This window comes from Henckelia pumila, chromosome 3 (assembly GCF_033568475.1).
Source record: "Henckelia pumila isolate YLH828 chromosome 3, ASM3356847v2, whole genome shotgun sequence".
NCBI classification, from domain to species: domain Eukaryota; kingdom Viridiplantae; phylum Streptophyta; class Magnoliopsida; order Lamiales; family Gesneriaceae; genus Henckelia; species Henckelia pumila.
The window spans coordinates 107,318,325-107,325,275 of NC_133122.1; the positions used below are offsets into that span (position 1 = coordinate 107,318,325).

The 6,951-nt window shown below is 35.5% G+C and overlaps 1 long non-coding RNA gene across 1 annotated transcript; it reads left to right on the forward strand.

Moving 5' to 3' along the window:
* The first annotated feature begins 5,273 nt into the window (after window positions 1-5,273).
* Window positions 5,274-6,734, forward strand: LOC140893627 (uncharacterized). Its single transcript, XR_012153225.1, has 4 exons — window positions 5,274-5,493; window positions 5,875-5,936; window positions 6,016-6,047; window positions 6,634-6,734. It is a non-coding gene; the product is annotated as an uncharacterized lncRNA (long non-coding RNA).
* The last annotated feature ends 217 nt before the right edge of the window (window positions 6,735-6,951 follow it).

The following is a 6,951-nucleotide window of genomic DNA, read 5'->3' on the forward strand; positions in this document are numbered from 1 at the left end:
TTAAATTTCCTTTATTTATCTTGATATAAATTTTAAATCATATTTTAAAATGAGGGATTTTTAATTATAAAAATATTTGTCTCATCATATTCATTTTATTGCTATGCTTGCCGGATTCACGCAATTTATGTCTGACATGCATACAATCATAATATCAAATATTATATAGGATGATCGATTCCATTTCTAATTGACCGGGTTGCCAATCACGGGTCTTAGTCCAATCCTAGGTAATATGCAGTATGCAATGCAATCCTATTACATGTGCTTCCAATTTACATTTCTTCAGTCTTTATTGTCTGCTGGGCCCACCGTCTTCAAATCTTGATCTCCCACTAAATCTAATGTATTTACAATAAATAACAATGACAAGTAGGGGATACATTTTTAGGGGTGGGAACGGGCTATAAACCAAGCCCACTTTTATTACATATGACATTCATATCGGGCCATAAACCAGGCCCATTAATAAAACCAACAACAATAAAAACAAAATGTAAATTCCTAACATTACACCTACAAAATTGGTCATGGCAATCGATCATCCTTATCCAATAACATTTAATTCAAAATTAATTTATTGGATAACATGCAGTGGCAATTCAAATTTAAACAAGATAAAATCATATTTTATATATAAAATCTCATTTCACATATAAAATCATATTTTATCTCTATATCAAATAAAATCATATTTTATCTATAAAATCCAATTTTACAAATAAAATCATATTTTACTTAATATATCATAAGATCATATCTTATCATCAATTGTACCAAAAATAATTGATTTCAAAATTCAATTTAAGGATAAAATATTAAAATTTTCCAAAAATTCAAATTTATCCAAAAATCAATTTTAAAATTTACGGACTCGAACAATTCGATCCGAAATCTCGTGAACCAATCAAAAAACAATTTTTGACCGGACCAAAAATAAAATTTCAAACACATTAAAATTAATTTTTTTTAAATAAAAATAAAATTTTTCCCGCGGGCCCGCCGGGACACTCCCGGGCCGGCCCGCACCCGGGGCGCGGGCCGGGGGCAGCCCGGCTGCCCCTTAGGGCAGCACTCTCGCTGCCCTGGCGGCGCCTGGCGCCGCCCCTGGGCAGCGCCGAGCGCTGCCCTGCACAGCGCCCAGCGCTGCGCTGGGCAGCGCACAGCGCTGCCCTGGGCGGCGACGGTCGCCGTCCTGGGCGGCGCCGTGCGCCCCCTTTGGGCGGCGCCGTGCGCCGCCCGGGGCAGCAACAATTGCTGCCCCACCGGGCAGCGATCCAATCGCTGCCCGGGTTTTGCCCCGGAAAAAAATTTTTTATTTAAAAATATTTATTTTGTTTTCCAAAAACCGAGATTCAAAAATTTTGTACAATCGATTAATTTAATCTTTTGATCTGAGCAACCTGGCTCTGATACCACTGTTGGAAAACAGTGCTCTCAGATCAATCACGATTGATACCCGGTGCAGCGGAAGTTTAAAAATTTTATCATGGAACAATTCCATGGTGTGGGTATCAACCATTCAACGATTAAATTATTGTGTGTGTAAAATTCAAATAACAATTAATTAAATTTTACCTTCAATCTCGAATCGAGATTAATGGACACCACACAGATTTCTCTGCGCTTCTTGTATCTCCCAGGAACTGATGAACTCCTTCAATCAGGTCCACGAATGGGGTTTAAATACCTCTGATAGATTGCACTAGAAAATCTATCAGAAGTTTTCTGCGAAGAGATTAAACGAATCTGATTCGTTATTCCTGGCTGCAATTCAAAAATCACAGACCGGAATTTCTCTGACAGAGCAAGGAGGGTTCGGCCGATTTAATTATGAGAGAGGCTAGGGTTCGAAATTTTGCTCTCAAAATAATGACCTGTTGTGTGTAATTTCTGTACTGCAATAACTTATTTATAATGCAGGCCACTAACACCTTAGGGCCCATTAGTCATAAGCTAGGGCCCGACAAGCAAAGCCCGCACGTTCAGAAATTAATATAAAATTCATCGTGACTCCGATTGATGAACCGATTTCACCAATGTGCACAGAAACCATTTCTGCACATTTTAAAGTCAAGATAAATTTTCCTGAATCGAATTCAGTGGTTTCCAAAAATGTCCATCCCTATGTCATTTTAGGAAATCCTACTCCCTTACTCTTATTTAAGAAGTCCAACTCCTTAGTTCATTAAATTTAACTCTTTAAATTTAACTATCTCAACGGGGATTAAAACTCCATTACACTGTGTGACCCTCAATGGTTCAGGGATACAGCTAGCCGTGGGCTCACAACTCCTTGTGACTCGGAACAACACTTTCCGACTTGCCCAACGAATCATGGTAAAGCGCCTAGCAACATCGCCCCATGATTCCCTAGGTATCACTGATAGTGCCTACAAGAACCAGTAGATTTTGGTTAGCGTACAGTACGGTCCCTTCATCCATATATCCCGATCGAATCAACAACCATTGGTATATCGAGAGTCGCTCAAGATTCGATAACTATGCAATGCATCTTGAAGATCAAATTAGTGACATCGCATGTGCTACTAAGAAACCATTTCTTAAATCACATCAAGTACTCTGGCCAGAGATTTGTCACACTAATATCTCCTCAGATCGCATAGGATATCCACACTCGCAAGTATGTGGTGAATCCTTGACAACAATGCATTGACTCCTATAAGTGTCGTAACTGTACCCAATCTCGACACCTGATGACCCCCATAGAGTCGGTAAACGAGTCAAAGCACAGCACTAGCATATAGAGTCTCCATGATGTTTCAAGTCGTAAGGACTAATGGTGTACAACCAAAACCGCGGACTTTATCCACTCGATAAGTGATAACCACTTGGAAAGTCCGGATAGGGTAGTTCGATTATTCATCCTATGAATATCCATTTGCATGCTTCGAACATCTCCATGTTCCCTACCAATGAAACGTGGTACTCCGCATCGCAAATGCTAGTCTCAAACTCGAGCGATCCTTATCCTTATTATCGGACGGCTCAATCGACTAGGAACGGTTTTTAGAATATACAGTGACTATAAGATGTATTTCATGATAGATATCTCCATGTTCTACCACATCTTACATACACTATAGTATATTCAAGGTCTTTATCAAAACAACAATAGTATATCACAATATAAAAATATGAAGTAATATAAAGTCATTGCCATAAAAGTGTAAATAATATTAAACAAAAGATTGTTTATACAAAGAGTCATCAAAGCCCATAGCCACACAGTTGGCTCACTGGGCACCCACTCTTACAAAAATGTGATAATTAAAGAGTGCTCTACGAGAAATGGAAACATTCACTTTTTCCCTCCTCTACTAGTTTACAGCTTAATCCCCTTTGCTCTAATTTTAAAAAAAATTTCTACTATATCCCTGTTGTCCTCCTTCTCCAGCAGGATAATAATATATAAAAAAGATTCCAATCCATTGGCTAATAAAATACTAATACAAACACAAAGAAACAGTATATAAACAATTGTTTCCAATCACTCTTTGACCATGTTCATTGAAGGTTGCAAATCCTATCCACGTCAATCCTGGAATCAAGCGAACGATCGAAAACTATGACAGAAAGCTAAACAAAGCACATGCAATATGTTCACTACCCTCTCAAACGGTAAATTTCTTATATAAAACAGGTCAAATAATCGAGGATGAATCTGACTAGAGACCGTTATAATGACAGAGAAATAACAGATGTAAACCTCATAATGAAAGAATATTTCAATTCATAGATACTTAAATCCGCACTCCAACATAAGCTTGAAACCTTACCCATTATAAATAAAAATAAATAAATCATTTGTACAAAAATTGAAATTTGAAAATTGAATCATATTACATGGAAAATAATAATAATAATAACAAAGGCAAAAAAATAATTTTCAACAAGGAAGAAATAGTTAAAAAAATCTAAATTAATACTTTATGAATAAATAAAGAAACCAAAGTTTTACCAATATTGTAAGAAACTCAACTACGTAACCAGTGGCAAATATGATGTGCATATCCGCATATGACATTTAAAGAAAAATAGACATGATAAAATCTGAAAAATGAAGTTAGTGCATTACAAAACCAAAATTAAAAATTTAATATCGACTCATGCAAACAAAAAAAATTATATGTTAATGGACAAGAAATCATTATTTAAACCAACTATATTGTTTAATGAAAAAATAATATTTTTAAAAATACAACTCGAGTTGTCAATTAGCTACTATACAATAACTCATAATCAATCTATGGAATGAAAAATGTGATGCAATAGGAAAGTAAATTTCATTTCCATCTCTTAAGACTCACTTCCGACCAAGTGTTATGGAGCGGAAAAAAAGAAAGAAAAAGTTTGGATTACCAGAAAAAGGCAAGCAAGGGACTTTTGAGTATCCAAGATAGTTTGAAGCGCTGCAGCCTTAGCGAATCTGCATACTACAGAAATGAATTCAAAAACCAGCAAACTCCGAATAAGTAAACAAATGTACACAAATCACAGAAGACGTAAGAATGCACATCTGTGATCAGTCACTTCATGGTCTTTTATACTACCAAATAATAAATAAAAAAAATTGGGACGAGAAAATATACCCCAAAAAACGCAAATTAAAAAGATGCAAAATGGAAAGGATTGTGAAGTTGGAGAAAAACAAGTGTGTGGAGTTGAAGGACAGCTCGGTCAAATCTCATGATTTTTCGTGAGACCAAAATGCCCCTGGATTTTGTATCTTTGAAACATTTTTTTCAAATAAAGTAAATGGATAATTTTTTAATTTCAAATGTAATTTATGTAATGTGAAACAACCGATTTAGATCCTATATATGCATGGAATATATAGGATGATTTAAGTAATTAATAAGAACTTGTAATATAATTTAGGATCTACACACACATATATGCATGGATGATACCGAAAGGCAAAAAAAGCATGAAATATTCTTGCATCAATATAATATATTTATTAAACAACCATATACGCACATGCATATTATTTAAGTTACTCACATCCAACTAATTACTACCAAGCTATCTGATCCAAATGTCTTTTAATGTTATGAGATGAAAGTGCAGTTTAACAACATAAAAATACCTAGATGAAAAACGCGGGTTTCCAAAATGTAAAAAATTTTAATCCGAGAATATTTAATTTGAGAATATTTAGAGTTTAGAATTAAATTCTAATATTCTTAAATTGAAAAGGATTTAAATTGAATTAAATCGCTTTTCCGGGGACTGAATTGCAAATATTCAAAAGTTCAGGGACTAAACTGCAAATATGCTTATATTTATCTCCTCTTCACGTGTATCATCAGATGAAAAGAAAAGAAAGGCAGAGAAACACAGCTGAAAGGTTCCAAACGCCATTTTCATTGTTTTCATTCCGCAAAAGCTTCGATAACTTGCATTCCGGTTGTCAGAAATTCGAAAGAAATATATATCTGCGATCACAGCTCCGAGACCTTCGATTTGGTACAAGTTTCATTCACTTTTCTCAGATTTTATTTTTATGTGAAAGATGGAAAATTATGATTTTACGATATATGCGTATATCAGCTGTACCGATCGTGTATTCGCAGACGGTTCAGAAAAAGACTATCGTTCGGATTTTATATGATTTTAGCAAGCTAAATTCGAACCCTACCTTATATGAATATGATGTTTTTGATGGGATTGAGTTGATATAATGAGTTGTTGGGATTGATATCTTGTTTTGGATATTGTTTGGATTGCCGATTTGTAGCCGTTACGCCATCGATTCGCAAAATGTCAAGACTTTGATATTTTTGATTCAAAGAAGCATGGTTTGAGTTGCATCTGATCTTGTTAGCTCTTTGACATGTTATTTCTCAGCTTTCAATCGAAGATTTACGAATCGAGAGTGCCGAGTCGCAACGAGAAGAAGTTGAAGCAAGGTTTGCTAGCATTGTATTTGAGTTTGAGTTGAGAACTTGAGCAACCGTTTGATATGCTTTATCATTGATGTCTTTGCAGACTTGAAGTACTTTCAGACGTGTTATTGAAAGGTTTAAATGACAGCTAATCCAGATGGGATAGAACACTCGAAATAGCTATCGTTTCGAGTATTCTCTTGTTAATCACGTACTTAATTGTTTATATGTTTTATGTGATTAGATGTTTTACTTGCTTTGCTTGCTTATGTGATTAGTTGTTCAAGATGTTTTATAGCCTTTAATGCATGCAGTATATGTTGCATTCATCTTGAACTCCAGCCTAATAAGCACAGAGGGTTCAAAGCCTAGAGTGCATATGACATTTGGCGGATTGTAGTTGAGTGGCATGGATTGCAGCCTTCTCTTTCAGAGCCAGAAGACTCTCTATAATTGCACCAAAGTCAGAGGATTAAAATACTTGATGCCGCTTTGATTGGGAGTGTCGGTGGTTTGATAGTTATTTTATTCCTCGGGATCCCAAAGAACCAAGCTTTTGATAGCAGTTTTGATAGCCTATTCTTCAAACATGCATTGCATGTATGTTATAGCATTAGATGAGATGCTATCTTTATTGCATGTTATGTTGTTTATACTGGGATTTTATTCTCACCGGAGTTATCCGGCTATTGCTTTGTTTTGTATGTGTGTATGGCAATAGGTGGGGCAGGAGCTAGTCAGAAAAGACAAGAATAGCTCAAGATAGAAGCATATCAAGTGAGGACACGGGTTTTAGTAGAAAGACATGTATTTTGAGTTGTTAAACCATGCGAGAAATAATACAAGAACTTTGTATATTGTGGTTTGAATACATGGTAGTTTATGTATCTTATGTTTAGAAGCTTGTAAGATATTATGAGATAGCATGTATCTTATTTGGTAGCATGTATAAATGTTTATGTTTGATTTTCCATGCTTTTACAGCAGAAGTTTGACAGCAGAATTCTCTGCATTTCGAGCTCGCTCGATCGGTTAAAGT